This window comes from Ailuropoda melanoleuca, chromosome 5 (assembly GCF_002007445.2).
Source record: "Ailuropoda melanoleuca isolate Jingjing chromosome 5, ASM200744v2, whole genome shotgun sequence".
Taxonomy (NCBI): Eukaryota; Metazoa; Chordata; class Mammalia; order Carnivora; family Ursidae; genus Ailuropoda; species Ailuropoda melanoleuca.
Window position 1 is genome coordinate 84,589,407 of NC_048222.1, and position 18,779 is coordinate 84,608,185.

General features: G+C 45.6%; 1 long non-coding RNA gene across 4 annotated transcripts in view; it reads left to right on the forward strand.

Annotated features, from left to right (window-relative positions):
• LOC109489186 overlaps nucleotides 1-18,779 on the forward strand; it is a 36,976-nt gene that overhangs the window by 15,757 nt on the left and 2,440 nt on the right. For 2 of the 4 annotated variants that reach the window (XR_004625781.1, XR_004625780.1), the window contains exon 2: nucleotides 16,396-16,555. This is a non-coding gene — a long non-coding RNA (uncharacterized LOC109489186). Of the gene's footprint in view, nucleotides 1-2,523; nucleotides 2,676-8,566; nucleotides 8,835-16,395; nucleotides 16,556-18,779 lie in introns of those variants that run through there. The other 2 variants (XR_004625779.1, XR_002142136.2) reach the window with 2 other exon arrangements.

An 18,779-nucleotide genomic window follows, 5' to 3' on the forward strand; every position in this document is an offset into this window, starting at 1 on the left:
CCCACTCCCCCACCCCCACCCCCTGCCGCCAGCTACTAAGGACTCTGAAATTTCAAATCCTTCCCTCTGCACAGCACCAGTGCATTCTCGACCTTGCCCCTATTCACATTCTCCAACTCTGGTGGCAAGGTTTGATTTTTTGCGTTCTTGCTATCGGTCTCTTCAGTTAGTTCTAATAAACTCCAGCGACACTTCCGGGAAGCCCATATTCAAAAGACCCAAAGGATGGTCCCTCGAAGCAGGCCAGAACCTGTGCAAAAATTCAGACCTGTGATGCCAGTGGAGCACGGCCTCCTACCCACCTGCCTGGGGGGCCAGTCCACATGTGCATGACTAGGTGTTCTGGGAGAGGGAAGGATGTGAGGACTAGTTGGCCACACGGACCGAAGGGCAACACCTGCACTGGCAGTGCTGGAAACCTTTGCTAGGATGATCCCATGAATTTGGGCTGTGGAAAGCCTTTTGGGCCTGGGCTCCACCACCCCTTCTTCAGCCTTTGCCCAGGCAGAGGAAGATTCAAGGTTGGTGTGTCTGGGCCCCTCTCAATGCCCAGTGCTTCCCAGGGAGTCTTGAAGAACTTCTGGGCTCCCTTTACATTTTTTTTTTCCACTAAAGAAAGTAAATGTCTTGCCGTATGTTTCCGTAGTTGTCAGGCACTAATTATAGAAGATGGCCTTGCAGAAACTTGGCTGTTGTGTCCTGAGGACCCTGGGGCCAAGTAAGGTGCTTGGGAATTTACATAGAAAAAAAAAAGTTTAGTTTGCACCATCTGGGTAGGGTCCAGAACAAACAGATTGATGGCTGGTAAGGAGGGGGGGAGGGTCTGGATTCCCCATTCCAAAACGGGGGTCTCTATGTCACCTTGCAAATGAGAGCTGGGGAGGCAACAAATCAGTGAGACCTGGACTGCACCTGTCCATCCTGAGCAATTGCCGTCTGCCAGACCCCTTCCAGGATGTGCATTCGGCCAGCATCACCATTCAACTGGGACCCAGAAAAATCTCTTAAACTTGCAGACTTGGAGAGAGACAAAGGTAGCCAGGCAACGGAATTGCGGAAAACATCCTCTCGGTCACATGAACTTTATTGTAGATCAGGAAGTTATCTAACAGCTGCCAAAACTCTTCTGACTCCACTGCTCCAAATGTTGACTGTTTCTCACACCTCACCAGTGGGTACGGAGTCTGCTGCCTTGGGGCTTATTCAGATTTCCCATTCCCTTTCAGATTCAATCTACCCCCACCTGCCTGGTTGCATTTGGAGATGATTTCCTTTTTTCCATTCTCAAGACCATGTGGCTCCCATACTTACCTGGACTGGCAGTTTCTCCACCCATTCTCCTTAAGGGGAATTCCAAATCTCGTGAGGAGGGAAAGCCGGGTTGAGAAAGGGTCAGAAAAAGGAAGCTGAGCCAGAAGTCCAAGCATACATTATTACATTCTCCTCCGGGTGCCTTTGAATCACTCCAGGAAAAAAAGTGCAGCACAAGAAGTAGTTTTAATGGGCTACCTCCCTCTCTTTCACTAATTCCTAGTCCTGAGCCTGATTCACGAGCAAGAAGTTAGACTTCTGTGGCCTTGCATCTCCCAAAGGGTCTGGTAGAGATATTGAGCACACAGTAGGAACTCAGACAGTAGATCCTGGTTGACAAAACAGATGCTTCGAAGGAAGGGGGGCAATTATTTGAGAGCAAGTGTAAGTAAAAGCGGGTGCGTGTGTGTATCCTGTGCCTTTTCAATTAATTTCAGGCTCACATACAAGATTACCCCGAGGATCTGTTCTCACATTTCAACCCAGCACCCCAACACCAAGCCGATTCCTCCTGGATAACCCTCATTTTGGCATCGAGGGAGTCCCCTTCAGTTGACACATTTGCAGACGCGGCATCACTGTGACCTCTGCCCAGCAGTGCTCCTTTCCTCACCGTGGAGGGTCAAGGTGAGCTGAGCCTACCCGAGTCAGGCTCAATCCAGATGACCAGGAGCAGAGACCTTCCTGGAAGCCAGAGCACAGAAAGTCCACTCCTTGTGCACCCAATGAATTTACTCTGCGTAAAGAGGCGCCCCGGGCCGTGTCCGAGTCCCTGCGACCACGGGTGGGACCGGGATGCTGAGGCGTGCGCTCTGGTCCCTCTCTTCACGTAACCCTGCGACATTGGGAGCCCTACAGGAATCCCCTTCTCTGCTTGGTGGAGAGCAGATGCGGACGTGCTTGAGCACTGGGGCTTGACGACGACTAGTTAGAGGGGCCCTGGTGTCATCCACCCCGGCGTTATCGTTGACCACGGCTGTTGCTGTTCTCTCTTGGCCTTTGGTAATTAGCCGTCAGCGCCGAGAGCAGCCGCGTGGCGCGCACCCCGGAAGCGCTTGCCGAGACCCGGAAGCAGCGGGAGCTCGGACGCTGCTCTTCCCGCGTGTGAGCTCCTCGTCCCGCCCACCTTTGAGGTACCCTGGTTGGCGAAGCCTCGCGTCGCGCGAGAGCGGGTCCCGGGCTCGCGTCACCCTCCTGCCCCGCGGTGAGGAGTTTCCCGCTCCGGAGTCTTACTCGCCGTGTGCCCGGGCCTCCCTGTTCCCCTGAGGAAGCCCGAGTGGGTGTAGGTCCCTCGTTTAAGGTCGCCGTTGCGTCTGGCCGTGTGTAGAGGGAAGCACAGAGAAGGAGGAATTTACAATCGGCGCGTGAGTGACTAATAAAATCCCGAAAGATCAGAGTGTAAATTTACTGGGGATCTTCAGTTGTGATTCACAATTCTGCAAGTAATAAAAGGCCCACCCCTCCGATTTCCCGCTTTGATGGCCTCTCCCCAGCGAGCCGCAGTGGGCGCGAACTCGGGGAGTGCGGGGGGGGAGGGGAGCCGGGCGCACCCCGCACGTCGCGGGGGAGCCGGGCTCGCGGGCTCCGGGCGGGCCCCGTGACCCGCCGTCGTAAGAATGCTTCAGATCCAACCCGGGCTCGTTTCCGTGACGCAGGAAACATCTGGGGACTTTGCGCCGGGCGTTTGGGAAAGTACTTACTTCCGAACTTGGCGCGAAGGTGTTCTAGGATCCAGACACACGCGGGCCTGAACGGGGGGGATGGGGCCGGCACGGGGTGGCAGCCCTGCCAGCTGCCAGGGTGCACGCTGGAGAGCGAACCGGTGGCGAGCACTGGGGTGAAGGACGAATTAAACAGTAAGAGCCCGGTCCGCTCGTTCTGGCCTCATTGTTTTAATGTCTGTAGTACTTAGCACAGTTTGAGAAAGAATAATGTCTTTACTTTCAGAAAAAACATCAAAGACCAGGGGCTGCTCAATATGGAGCACATATGGTAGTCTCCGAAGGCCTTGCCTGCCAAAACATGTTTTTCAGTATTTTTCCCCTTTCCTTTTTCGGTCCCCCCCCCCCCCTTTTTTTTTTTTTTTTTTCTCCCCAAATGGGAGGGAGCCACGGGCTCGGGTTACCTAGGACGTGTAGCGTTCACTGGAGCGATCAATGAGGCCTTTCAGGAACTGAATGCAGCCCAGGACTGGAACCTTGAAGACAGGCCGGCTGGGTGCAGAAGCCAGGCCGGGGAGGCCGTGACTCGCCCAGGACCCAGAGCCGGCTGAGGTATTGAGGCATTATCATACTCAGAGGCTGTAGGGTCGCTTGTGGCATAGTATCCGAAAAAGCACGTTTTCCTCTTAGTGCTTCCTTAATGTGGTCGTTACACTGGCTGAATCCCCAGGCCTTACTACAGTGCTCGAATAGGGGGCCCTTAAATATTTATTGAATGAATGGTGAACGTACTAAGTGAAGGCAATAGCCTGCAAACTACTTTTTTACTCAGTCTAAACAAGAGTTAGTTGCAAAGTTCCTCTTCTTCTTTAACTGCTGTTATTATTATTACTACTCTCCCAGTTGTTAAAATTATTTAGCAGAGAGAAGCAGGGAACAGCTGGCTAAAAGTTCAGGAAGTTTGCTTCAGGAATTTCTCAAGAAGAAATCTCATAATGTCAGGGGTCATTAATGTGATCTAGTTCAACTTCTGAATTTCTCTGAAGATGACCGGAGACCCAGAAAGATAGTTACTTGTTCAGGGCACATAGCTGGGATGGGGCTGGGGAAGAGCCCTCTTTCCCTAGCCTAGTGCCCACAGGGCTCACTACCTCACATTAACCTCAAGGGAAGGACAAGCTGGATAATTTCCTGTCTTTTAGCTTCTCCCATTAAATGGATTCCTATCATCACCTCTGAAAAATGATATTCTCCTTCAGCAAATTTACATGGACTTTTAGTATTAAAAGCAGGGGTAAATTCTTGGGGCTCCCATTTAAAAGAAGAAGCATGCTGTCACCAGAACTTGCAGCTTTTTCTAATGCAATAATAATGATGGTGGGGGAAGAAAATACATCCCACATGGAGCTGATTAAACATGAATCTTATCACATCTTCCAGTGTTCTGATGCCATATACGACTTATACGCAGGGACCAGTGGGCAAATTACCTGACAAGTAGTTCGAAAATCTGGGCTTTAGACCTGGCTTTGCCATCAGCCTGCTGCCTATCTTGACCAATTTTGCTGGATCTATTTCTCTCTCTCTCTCTCATATATGTATACACACACACACACACGTATGTGTGTATTAGGTGTCGATAATATATACATATATATTAATTTTTCATCGAGGTGATCTGTTCATAAATCCAATTTCTGTTCTTATATTCTCTTATGTATAAACATACAGCGAATCCCTTAACCATACCAGATGGAAAAACAAGAGTCAACACTAGAACCCTTCTTGTATTAGTACTGAGTGAATATTAAACTTGCAAAGGGCTTTAGAAATGCTTCTGCCCCTTCATCCTGGAGCCCGGAGAGCTGATTTCCTCATGCCTATGTTGCATAGTTGGAGAGCCCACGTTAGCTTCCTGCTCAGGAAGAGAGTTCCTATTCCCTGAAGAGAGTTACTGCAAATATGCGGATCTACCAGTCTCAGTGACAGGTTTAGATGAGCATGGATCAGTAAGGTTTTTTTTAAAAAAAATTTAAGATTTTTTTTTTTAATTTTTAAGCAATCACTACACCCAACGTGGGGCTAGAGCTCAGAGCCCTGAGATCAAGAGTTGCATGCTCTCCTTACTGACTGAGCCAGCCAGCTCCGCTGTCCCCCCTCCCCAGCATGGTCAATTCTTTAGGATGCTTCTTTCTACTACCCATTCATCCACATTCCTCACCCCACTTTGTCTTTCAAATCAGGAATAACTTAGCCAGAATATAATATAATAATCTTGGGTTCAGGAGGGTGAATTTAAAGCAGAACTGAAGTCAGTACTATTTTACTTGGGCAGTGGTTCTTTAAGCATATCAGCTCTGTTGCATGAGACTTGAAGCCTTCAAGGCCCATTGGGACAAAGATTAGGGTTCTTCTAATGAGGAGTATAGCAGCTAGTCTTAACTTGTTTTTAGAGTCTCGAATCCAACATAAACACTAGTCAAATTTAATATGAGGCAAAATAATAATTAGAATAATGCCAATGTTCCGAATTATATTCAACTAACCCTTTCCCCTCACACAACAAACTCCCAAATTATCAATGTTGGGGGTGAGTTGGCAGAGGGGCTAACAAATTATTCACCATTAAGAATAAGACAGTAAAGCTGTTCTTACTTTGGGGGAGCACCTTCTTGATGTAATAAAATGACTTGGGGAACTGTCTGCCGCATTGAAAATTAAGTCTAGGGTGCTTTCTCCCTCTGGCATGGCTGGCCCTGGTTGACCTTGACTAGCGTGATGCTGCCTGGTTGGAATCCAGAGTGTTTTAAGGACCAACAGTTGTGATGTGTTTTCCTTGGGTATGGAGTGGGACAGGCAATTTCTCTGCACTGAAACTCTCTTTTCCTCTGTCCCCTTCCTGCTGGGGACCTTGATGACTTGGGGGCTTAAACAACCCCACCTAGTACCAGGTTTGAGGGAATCTCCATCATCAGGGACTTAGGTATGTGTAAATGGGCTGCCCAGCCCAGATGGCCACTCTAGGATGTTGTCCTAGGCATGCAGAGAAAAGATGGAGCTGAAAATTCAGCCAACTGGTGGTTGACAAGTTGCCTCTTGTGTTTAAATCTGGTGAATAATGTAAATTGTTCTTTGTGGCTATAGCTGTGCAATATTGTAGAAAGAGGTCCTCTGCCATTCGTCTTAAAACATCATCTTCAGGATCCTGTTTTGGACCTTTTCTTATATGAAAACATCTCCCTGAGCCATAATCAGAATACTGACTTCCTGAGGTTGTTATGGGGGTTAAATGAGAAAATCTACTAAAAATTCTTTCCACAGTGCCAGACACATAGCAAGTACTCAATGCATGTTAGCAATTATTATTATTAACCATATTATGATTTCATTTGGTGTTAACGACATATTTGTCTACAATTCAGATCTTTTCTCGGAACACTAGACCTGAATATCCCCCCTACTGGAGGTCATTTACATGTAGACGGACTTAGATTTATAAGACCCACTATGCTTAAAACAGATTGGATTTCTAGTCCCAGTTGCGCAGTCTCTGTGAGCGACACCACCGCCAATCAGGAGCTCAGGCCAGCTACCAGACAACTGTCACCAGGTCCTCCTAAATAGCTCAAATCCCCCGCCCACAACCTCCTGCCTTAGTAATGACAAATACTGAGTTTTGCCTGTATCATTCCATCATTTCTCCTACATTATACTCTCCAGTCTGTCCTCACAGCAGCTGAAATGATCTTTGTGTAATGCAATTTGATCATGTCAACGCCCTACTTTAAATCTTTTATGCATTCCCCATAGACTTCAGGAAAACCCAAACGCTGAGCCTCTAATGCTCTTTATAGACTCCTTTCTCACCACTTTCCCTTCATGCCTGCTAAGCCCTGGCTCTGTTGAACTACACTGAGGTGTTTTTTTTGTTTTGTTTTGTTTTGTTTTTGCCTTCATGTCTTTGCACATGTTGTCTCTCTGCCTGGTACCCAGCTCCCTCCTTCATCAGACTCCTGCTGTTTGTCCTTCAAGATTCAGCCTGTGTATTTTCTTCTTGGAAGCCTTCACCAAGCCCCAGGCTGATTACAGAGTTTTTCTCTACAGAGTTTTATAGGATTATAATTGCTTTCTCTTCTCCACTAGGTGTGAGTTCCTTGAGGGCAGTGGAATAAAGCTTTAATCTGTGTGGCCACAAGGCTTTCGTGCCTGACCCACAGTAGGTGTTTATCACGTTTGCTGAATATGAGAGTGACCCAGAATTAGAGTAAATACTGGTTCTGTGGCTTCATATCATCAAAATTTGGAGGAAGTTATTTTTCTGAGCCTCACTCTTCTCATCCGTAAGATGAGGACTAACCATACCCCCCTGATACTGTGAAGATTAAATGAAAAGTGAATGCAAGTCTTCTGTAAACTGTGCAGCACTGTACCTAAGTCATTGTTTTAAGTACAGACCCACATTTCCCATGCATTTTCATATGTGCACTTAATGTGTGCCTATTGTATGCATCCATATGTCTGTGTTTGTGTACCTGCATGGTTACATGGAAAGGCAGTTTCCAAACATAGCTTTCTCTAGATTCTACCCTTTGTTTATTTATTTTTAAATATTTTATTCACTTATTTGAGAGTTAGAGAGAGAGAGCACAAGCAGGCAGAGCGACAGGCAGAGAGAGGGAGAAACAGGCTCTCCACTGAGCAGGGAGCCCAACGCAGGGCTCCACCCCAGGACCCCGGGACCAGGACCCGAGCCAAACACAGATGCCTAACCGACTGAGCCACCCAGGCACCCCTAGATCCCACTCTTTAAAAGGCTTGCTGAATAGGTGGATAAATACTTTTGATAACTAGTCCAGGTTCTAGATAAAGCTGTTTGTAGCAGTGTCCTCCAATTTGCAGCCATCCTGTAGAATCATTATATCCAGACACACAAACACAAAAGGAGCAAATTTATAGAACCCATTACTATTTTTACTATGACTATGACTGTACTTTCCTACTTAAACGGTAACATTGAAGCACTTTCCCGCCAGGTTTTCATTTTATTTTTACATGGGTCACTTGGAGCAGTGATGGATGGCATTGTTTTCCTTATTTTGCACGTGAACAAACGGAGACACCGAAGATTCGTTTAACAACATGCCTTCTTTCCAATGTTGCAACCGAATGGAGATCAGAACACTAGGAAGCCGTTTCTCCTGTCTTCTTTCTTTTCCCAAGGGTCGGCGTAGGAAGTTTGCACGGAATAAGTGATTGCTACAACCGAGCCAGAGCTGACCAAAGTGTAAACTGACCCGTGCTTATGTATAACGCTTTGAGTTGCCACAGTTGCTCGTGCACCTTGGACCTGCCTTAAATGTGGAATCCGCTATTCTCACGTCAGCTCCCAGTTTTTTTCAATTCCCGGCAGGGTAATTGCCTCTCCTTCCGTAGCGCGCCGTTGCCAGCTGCCCGGCTGCCTCTGGGAGCTTTGAAGTGGAGGGCGCACCGGGGCTTTCTAAAAACCGCCTGTGCCCGCGGTGGAGAGGAGCGCGCAGGGTCTTCAACCTCCTGCACCTCCTGATCCCGTTCTTCTTTAAAAAGCCAGGTGGCGCCAACTCTCAATCCCTGCGAGAGCTGGAGGCTCCTCAGGCCCGCGCCGAGTGGGGAAGAGAGGCGGAGGAAGAGCTCGGTCTCAGGCTGGCGCTTTCGTTCTGCGCCCTCCGCTCTGCGGAAAGAGACATGTGCTTGCCTCTTCTTTCGCGCCCCTCGCAGGATGACGGCAAGCCCAAAGGGAAACGAGGTGTCCTGTGTGCCACATGGAGCTTGGGGAACGGAAATAATTAAAGCCGTGAGGTTTCCTGGCTCTTCGCGGTGTTTACGGTGGGTTTTGATTTGGGGAAGGAGAGCGAGGCGAGGTTAAAGCCGGTTCCAATCTGCCGGCATCCTGTATCTGTCTGTGCAGCAGATGACGCGTGGGGCCGGGAGGGCGCTCGAGCCTCAGTGCGCGCGTAGCCGTGGGTGCAGGATCGTGTCTGTGTGTCGTGTGTAGTGGCCTACTTACTCCTAAGTAACAGAGTAGGTGCAGGTTTATTTAAAAAAAAAAAAAAGTAGAATTCCTCCCAGCTGTGAACGGAGGGCTTTGAGGTTCCCTCATATGACAGCTGAGGGTCTGAATCTATTATGGAGGGCACACGTTTCAATTTTCAAACCCCATTTTTTTCCCTTGAAATGTTTCCAGTCTTTGAACTACTGTTATTTAACAGGAAGAAGGGAGAAACTCCATTATAAGAGCATATCGATTTCCTTGATCTAAACCAAACATCACTGAATAAAAAATGTTTGTTGAAACTTACAAAATAACTACTAATCCGGTAACGAAAATTTAGCCATACGCGCGTGCTGCTGTTGCAGATCGTCACCAAATTTGAAGTTAAGATGGATTCAATAAAAGTAAGGGTTGTTGTGGGTTTTTTTTTTTTAATTCACTGGAACATTAAGAGAAGAGTTGGTATTATGGCCTATAGCAATTTTAAGATTTTAATTGAAATGACAGTAACATATATACAAACACATAGAGCACTCAGCAACATCAGTAATGATGACAGTGTGCTATTAATGCTGCTTTTTATATGGTGCTGGTGGTGTGTTTATTACAGCGTGTGCTCCGGAGCAGTGTTGTTCATACTGCAGGTTGCCAACCATTAGTAACTCATGAAATCGACACTGCGGGATTTGAGCAGGATTTTTTTTTTAATGAAATAGAAAAAAATAAAAAATATCAGAAGGATGTAAGAATACATATTCTTTCACAAATCGTTTTTTCCCATTTTTGTGTATATATGTCCTGAATCACAGGGTAAAATGTCTTTCTTATCATGGTTTACATTTAAAAAGGAGTTTGAAAGCTGTGATTTTTAATTAAAAATTTATTTTATTTTATTTTTTAAATAATAATTAGCCCAGTGTGGGGCTGGAACACACAACCCCGAGATCAAGAGTCCCATGCTCTACTTGAGTGAGCCAGCACCCCTGCGCCCCAGGGTATTCAATTTTAAAATCCCAACCTGGTGGATTCTTTCCTGATTATGAAGGTTACACGGATAAGAGATCGAGTCAGGCTTAGGGCCCCAGGGAGAAGACTGGCAAGAAAGAATGACTGGAGCGCAGGTGGTGAGGAAGATTACCATAGAAACCCTGGAGCAAAGCCCAAAGCATTAGCCTGCTTATTCAGACTGGGTGTGGGAGGGTGATCCATCTCTCCCAAAGGGTGGGAGGAGGGGTGGCTGGAGTCACATACTTTGGTAAGGGGACCCACTATCTTAACAGGAGCAGATAGAAGAGCCTTGAACCAGGAGAAGCCAGTTAGGAGCTCAATGATTGATGTTGGGTTGTAGGAATGCTTTTGTCCCTGCACTTCTTCCCAGTCTCAGTATCAAAGAGGAGCAGATCCTACCGTCCCTGTTTTAGGGCCGATTGAACCATATTTACTAGAAGCCAGGTCATGTTGTGTTTAAAGGCAATGGCTCCCTTTGGCTCTTTCTCCTAGTTCCTGGTAAGTGGACCTGCTAGGTACCGTCTGCCCTAAGGGATGACATGTAAGGGTTGACATCCCTTTCCCACTCCAAATACCAGGGCTAGTTAGCTGAGCCAAGACCCAACCTGGGTGTGGCCTTCCTTTTCTCTCTTCACCTGGAAACATGCTGCTCACAGCTTTGGGTTCTTGCATCCCGTGGCCAGCCAGAGGGAAAGGAGATGTTGATTTAGACTTCAGAGGAGAGGACCTACCATAGGCTCCATTTAGCTTGACTAGAGCTCTGTGCTGAGACAGATGCTGGTTTTGCCTCTATTAATCAAGAGGGCATTGTTTTCCATTTTCTGTTGTTCCAGAAATGTCTAATTTCTAGCATGCATCGGAGTCAGCTGGGAGGCTTGTTACATCCCTGATTGCTGGGCGCCACACCTAGTTTTGATTCACCAGGTCTGGGGTGGGGCTTGAGAATTTGCCGTTCTAACAAGTTCCCAAGTGAGGCTGCTGCTGCCCCAGGACCAGACCTTGAGAACCATTGCTCCATAAAATTCTGAGAAGGGTGTGGAATAGGAAGGTGACTTGCAGGGCCAAACAAAAACACTCCTGAGTTTTGGGCCCTAATGCCATCTTAATTCCATGAGCCCCGCACTCCTCCAACACTCAAGGCTGCCAGGAGATCTGAACCGGAGGAGGGTGACTCCAGCAACAACGCCAGCTCCCAGTGGTTGGTTTGGGGGCTGTCCATCTTGAAGGGCTCTCAGGAGAGTATGGGTTTGGGGCACCTTATTCCTGGACAGACCACAAAGAAAAGTGATTCATTGTAGAGTCCCCGTAGGACTGCTAGTTACTACCTATCCACTCACCACTCCTAAGTTTCTCCATGACCTTGTATTACAGGGCCTGGGAGTGTAAAAACCAATTCCTCGTCACCTTTGGAGCTAGAAACCAAGGTGCACTGTAGGTTCTGATAATTAAATGCAGTCACACAGGATTGAAAGGCAAAAAAGAGGAGCACACTCTCTTCCTTTAGCTTGTGGGTGCACAAGACGACTCTGGAAGGCATGAGTATGGGCAGTGGCTGCATCCATGGTCCACTGTCTGTCTGGTCACTAGCCTTGTGGTTATGGGGGCTCTGATGGCTTCCCCTGACTCGACGGCTTTCTCCAACTTGATGACTTGTATTTAATCTCTCTGAGCTCAAAAGATCTAGATTGTCTTCTGTTTCCTGTATTGAATCCTGACCGATCCAGTGAATGAGGCTGTTTGGGTGCTTCATACCGAGGTCTGGATGAGTGTGGGTGGAGGATAGTAGAGACTCTGCAGGTGGTGAGATGACCATCCTCAGCGGGGGGCAGTTCGGGAGCCCTGAGCCTGATCCCAGTGAGCCTGCCTGGAATCCAGACCTCAGGAGGGTGAAGAGATGAGTGTGCTGAATCTCTGTCATCTTGTTCTGCCTCTCTCGCAACAAAGCCTCACTTCTGCTGGCACCCTCTCCTGATTTTCACAGCAAAGCAGGGCAAACAGCAGTTTTTGGAGCGTTCAGGCAAACATTTTTACTAGGGCTCAATGACTGCCTGCCCGTTTCGATACTTGATTGTTACCACCCGTGCTGTGCTCTAGTATCAGGGCACTCACTCCGGGATGAGGTTATAACCAATTTAAGGGAAGATAATGAGTTTTCAGTTTCCAGCCTGAGAATGAATGATGAGTTACTTGGGCAAGTCTGCTTCCCTCAGTGTGATCTGGGAGCTGGGTGGACCTTGCAGATTTCTGCCACAGCACGGAGAGTAGGGCCGTCCCCTCTGCCCACCTTGTTGCCTAAACCCCACCTTAGAACCCTGCACCTGCAGATATTATTCAGGAGCTGATTCTTTGACTTCTCAATTCTTCCTGAGCAGAGACGAGACCAAATATATGTCACTTAACTAATTTTTGCCCAGAAGGAACTGATGGCTCCGGCAACTGTCACTGTTCCCAAATGCATGGTCCCGCCCCCTGCAGGAGGCGCACACAGCCCCACTCTGTGGCTTGCAGCTGTGGTTATGTGAGACTGGCGCTGGCCAATGACGTCGGAGTGGAAATGACTGTCTTTGGTCCTTAGTCCCTCTAACTGCATGTCAGTAGTGATGCAGATACTTACAGGTGGCTCCAGAGAGAGGCCGGGGGGCCCCGAGTGAAGAAGGTGGAGCAGGGCTGTCGGAATCCAGAGTGGACATGTTGCTAAAACTTACGCTTTTATATTAATTCTGTACTAGTTAATTTACTTCTGTAAAGGAATTGGCATTCTAGAAGCCTAATATATCACACCTCTTGTCCAGGCCAGAGTTTGGCCCCAGGGGGCTGGAATGGGCATGCTCAGGTCTTTCTTCCCAAGGCACCAATCAAATCGCCCCTCCTCCCTCACCGGGGCTGGAGGGGTTGCTCCAAAGGAGGTCCAACCCCGGAAAACTTTAGGCAAGGGAACTAGAGGTTTCTGAAGAGATTTTGTTACTGTGGAATTTTATCACTCCACGTATCTGAAAGAATTTGCCAGAAATAGAAATATCAGGAGAGGCCATAAAAACATTAATTTTTGTCTCATTTTTATTCTTGCATATTTGAAAGTGATGGGGGGGCATTGAAATAAGTTTAGATGATGGTAATCCTAATGGTTACATTAAATAGAGGTAATTTATTAGCACATAGGTGCGATAGGAAAGCACCTCCATGGGAAACGAGGACCAAGGCTTGAAGGTTAATACGACTGACTTTCTGCCAAGACATCCCTTGCTCCAAGGGCCTGGCTCATTGTTAATTGACGGCCTGTGTCTCCCAGCACAGTGCTCTACTCTGGCTGCTAGGCCAGAGGGAAAAGGGCTTGTTTTGAAATCCGGTGTTCTTAATGAAGCTGATCTCGACCCTGAAATGTGCAAGAAAATCATCTGAAAGTGTGATGAAAAACTGGCCTATTGAAAAGTCAGTGACCTTTCCAGTGTTGATTTTAAAATAATAGATTTGTTTTATTTGACACTTTGGTAAATGCTGTAATAAAACCTAACAAGGTCAAAGAAATTATCCAGTGTGTTTTGTGCCCTTCAGCCTGGGCTATCTAAACTGTATGCTTGCAAATGAGCATCATTATTAGTGAAACTTTGTTGCAAATTTTGGCATGGACTGTTTTGGAGTGTCAGACTTTAAGGCGCTATCACAGAATTGGCAAGATTCGAGGGTTTTTTTTTTTTTTACTGATTTAATAACATTTTTCTTTATTGTCCCCATAATCACCTGCTTTATGAACTGTGGCTAGAGCTGATGTTGCAACTGGTAATTTTCTTAAAAGCCAAATGCATTTATATTTTTCCGTCTTTTGATTTCCATCATTTCTGGGAATTGTTAGTAGATGGAATAAAAAGAGAATACATTATAAACAATTCAAAACACCAAAAACAAAATTCCTTGGACCTTTTACAGATACCACACATGCAAATAAATGTGGCTTTGCATTCCAATGGCATTCGAGTAGGGATTACATTTTCCTCATTAACCTCTTTCTTAACCAAACAGTACTGTTTTTCAAGCCCGTTTTATAGAAATCAAGTTTGACATTTTAAATTAATTCACACTGACTCAGTTCAAATGAAGAGGTAGACTGTCTTCTTTTGATCCCGGTCCTCTGTGCAGTCCTGGTTGAACTGTACCAAAGCAGCCAGTTGGTTTAGGATGAAATCAGGAGATTGTGTTGCTTGCAAAACCAAAACATTTAAAGTACTAGGTGTGGTTTTTACTGCATTTCTAAGGAAAGAGTGGAAGGAGCGATCACCATGTACACCTGTGGTCTGAAGTGCCTGCTTTCCTGGGGCAGACCTTTTATAAAATGAAAGTACTTATTTCTAATTGAAAGAATACTCAATCTGTTTTCCATCAGTCATAACCAATAATTCCTCTGCTAATATGTGGACCTTAATTTGAAGCAGTGGGAATCTTCTCTTTCCTCCAGGAAAGTCACAGAGTTTTTTAGAAAGATTGCGCAATGTTGGTAGGAGCAGAAATGTAACTGGATTATATTTTAAGCTTCTGCAAACACTGGTGCATGAATCTGCAATTTGTGCAGTATACATTGTTTTCAGCGTCGATATTGGAGCACGGGTGATGAAATATGTGTGTGTGTGTGTGTGTGTGTGTGTATAGGTGTTGTCTATCTCAGTAAAATGAAAGAGACATGAAAGTAACTCTCAGTCCGAGTTAAACCCACCATTTTTAGGAGATCCTGTTATCAGTGGTGTTCACTCTGACGTTAGCTCTGTTTCATTCCACCATCTTCTCATGCATTGTTTTTAGACTTCTATAATCCTGGCTCAAGATGGCATGAGTTAGCGTTGGAGAGAGAACCAACACTAGTTTTCTTAGCGTCCACGGTTTCGAAACACACTTTTTAACGTTACTTGACACCCTTGTCTACATGTGCTTTCTTTAGAAAGTGGAAAAATACGTTATTGAGAGTTTGTCAGATGAAACCATATTGCCAAACATTTGCAAAACTGAATTATTGACAAAATGCATGCGATTCTTAAAGGGCCTGCTTAATTGAAAGCAGTTGCAGTGTTTCAACATGAGAATGTGGCTTATCCTTTCTGTTGTCTATCTCTTTTTAGATTGCTATAGAACATACCTCTGGACTTCCACTGTCCCCAGACAGCCGTTTCTACACAGCTAACTCAGAACAGATTAGAGCTAGAGTTTTAGCGCGCTCTATGCCTTTTATTTCTCGAGCAAGCATTCCGGAAAATCGCATCCTCATGTTCTCCCACGGTCACCTCTAATTCATAGGAGGCTGAATTCCCGCGCATGCCCAGAGTGCCCGGCACAGGCTTCCAGGTTGCTCAGTCACGCTTGTCCGCTCCCCGCGTGCGCGGTTTTTGCCAAGACGCAGCGGTGCCTTCGGTAGGGCGTCTGAGGAGACGTTCCTCCAAGTCATGCAGCTCCAGGGCTGATGTGTTGCTCACTCTTAAATGTCCCCGTTTGGCTGACATTTAGCTTACCTCTGAGAATGACACTATAATCAGCTCTGCCACTAACCAGAAACAAGGCTCTTTCTATGGTGAAAGAACAGTCCGCCTCATGGAAAATTACACTTGCACACTCGGTGATCATTATTAACAATTAGAACTGAAGATGTAAAAAAAGCCCAAAGGCGCGCTGTGTGTGATGTGTGGTAAGGGGGAATTTTTCAAAAATCTGACGTATGTGACATCTCAATTGCCTTTTGACTAACAGAGAAGGGGCATCTTGAGGACTGACCGAGGAAGGAGAAAAAAAATTGTGCTTCATTTTGTCATTTTTAATATACTTCCTTTGTCAAATGACTCCCTTAATTAACAAGAAAAACCATCCAGGGCAATGTGGTTAGTTCATCTTCATTTGGCATTTCAGAAAAGCGGATGTCCCAAACTGGCTTCTGAACTTTTCAAAGGACCTTTAGCTGTGGGGCCTCATCTTGTTTAAAGATGTTAGAGCTGTGTTGAGATTAATATCAACAATCAGAAAGTAATATCGTGGTTCTGGTTGTCATTATCCTGTTTAGACACACTAGAACTAGATTGCCTGTGTTAAAACTTAATGGACTAGAGAAGAGAAGCATCAGAATCTTAATGGTGGGGGCTCCCACTATCCAGGCATTGCCAGATGTCTCAATTTCTAAACTCAGAACATCTGATAAATCCACGATTTGCCTCGCTTAGTGTTCTCGGTCCTGGCTGCACATTAGAATAATCCCAGAATTAAATATATAGATATTGACAGGCAGGCTCCACCCTTCTAATTAAAGCGGAATCTCTCAGGGTAGGGCCCCGGACTTCTTTTTTAAGTGCCCCCAAGGGATTTGAATGTGCAGCCAGGTTGAAAATCACTAACCCACATGATAATTTCATCTTTCAGAAGGGAGAGGAAGTGATGAAGAGGATTAACACCCTGCTTCTAATTCTGGCCAACTCGGAGGCCCTGCATGGAAAATCAGATGTGACAGGAATCCTGGAAGAGGGCCACCTGGCCATCAGAAAATTCCAGAGGGATGTGGTCACTGCCAGACACACACTTGGTTAGTTGGAGTTTTAAAATATCTCAGGAAATTATAAAAGCCTGACTTTGACACCCACACCCCCAAGCTGAGATTCCAAAAAGAAGCAGGGGAGAGTCCTCAAAATAAAATTTGGATGCTACTATTGTAAATGGTCCTAGACAGGGGGAAAAACGAAGAAAAGAAAAAGGAAGGAGGTAGCCAAAAAGATTTAGTGTCTTCATGCAGGAAGCTGTCTGCTGAGAGCAGATAAATTTTTAAATGGTATATGTAAAATGTGAAAGATGATCTAGAAAAACAAGCTGGATACCAAAACTCTGTCAGGAATATGTGAGCAAAAGAGTCAGAAAGATTAAATCCAGAAGGAGGCTAACATTCTAGATGATGAAGGGGGCTGTTTGAAACGAAAGCAAGAAAAGTGTAGAATCCATGCAGGGCTGTGATGGTGTTAGGTCGAGGTTATGTCAACGGTGAAAATACAAGGTGGCCACACCCTCAGACTCCGTTTTACTCTTAAGATGAGAAAGAGCAGGGGCGCCTGGGTGGCACAGTGGTTAAGCATCTGCCTTCGGCTCAGGGCGTGATCCCGGCATGGTGGGATCGAGCCCCACATCAGGCTCTTCTGCTATGAGACTGCTTCTTCCTCTCCCACTCCCCCTGCTTGTGTTCCCTCTCTCGCTGGCTGTCTCTATCTCTGTCAAATAAATAAATAAAATCTTTAAAAANAAAAAAAAAAAAAAAGATGAGAAAGAGCAGGACAAAGTTTGGGAAGAGGAATTGAGAAGTAAGATCACTTAGGAGCAAATGCTAGCTGTCCTAAATAAATTCAAACACTGAAAGTAACAGACCAGAATATTATTAGAATTTTCGAATGAAATGACTTTCATCTTTAAAAAATATGGAGAATGAAAAAAAAGGAAAAAAGTATGGAAAATGAAGAAGTACCTGAATACTGTTCCACATTTTTTTTTAAAGATTTTATTTATGTATTTGACACAGAGAAAGAGAGAGCGCGCACAAGAACAGAGAGATAGAGGGAGAAGCAAGCTCCCCACTGAGCTGGGAGTCCCATGCAGGATCTGAGCCGAAGGCAGACACTTAACTGACTGAGCCACCCAGGCGCCCCCACATTTTTTCAGAAGGGAAGTGGAAAAGGTATTGGAATTATAGACTCAAAAACCTATTGATTCTTCAGTTCAAAAACCCTAGAATTTACTTTTAAGCGCAGTTTGAATGTAAGACTTGCCAAGTTAAATCCTACCCATGGTAGAGTTCATGAAGAGACCAGAGACAAGGAATCATAAAATTTTAAATACTTTAATTTGAATTCAGTTTACAACCCTTGAGAGTTAGATAAAAGTTAAATACGCTTTGAAATACGTGGATATTCCAGTTTACCAAACTATCCAAAAACTTAGTGGCTCAAAGCAGCTACTATTAACTTGTTCACAATTCAGTTCTTTTCCTGCGTCCATCTGGGTGGTTCTCCTGCTGGTTTTGTCTGGGATCACTCAGGCGGCTTCGGTCATGTATAGCTTAACTTGGGCTAGATGGTCCAAGATGGCCTTAGTCACGTGTTTGCTGGTTGTTGCTGGCTGTCAGCTGAGCCACATGTCTCCCTCAGAAGAGCCAGCACTGACTTACATGGTGGGGACAGCATTCCAAGAGAACCCCTGAGCAGAAGCTGCAAGATCAAGGCTTGGACGTCATATAACATCACTTTTGTCTCGTTCTAATGGGTCAGAGCAAGTCACAAGGCCACCTCAGATCAATGGTCAGGGAAATAGAAAATACCTTTAGGTGAGAAGTACTGCAACTCATATACCCAATCTACCATAGGTCTCCTCACAAAAATGCTTCTACATGCTTCTATACATAAATATTTTAATTTCAGAGGATCCATGGATCCTTCCAACCCAAGTTAAGAGTCTTTAATCTATTCTAACCATTGCATGTTTAAATAAGGAAATTAAAGCCCAAAGAGACTTGCCCAACGTCAAGCAGGTATTTATATAATATACACGCCTGTAAGCGTGCCTACCATATATGTGTTATAACTACCAGCCCTGTGCCATTGTCATTATGTCCAATCGCTAATCACCTTCTTATTATAGGAAATGGATTTCAGCAATTTTAGAAATCACCATTTGACTACCCAATCATGATATCTTAAGTCAAATGTATGCAGGGAAATATGAATGTTTTATTTAATTAGCATATCCTATACATACATTCAGATAGGAAA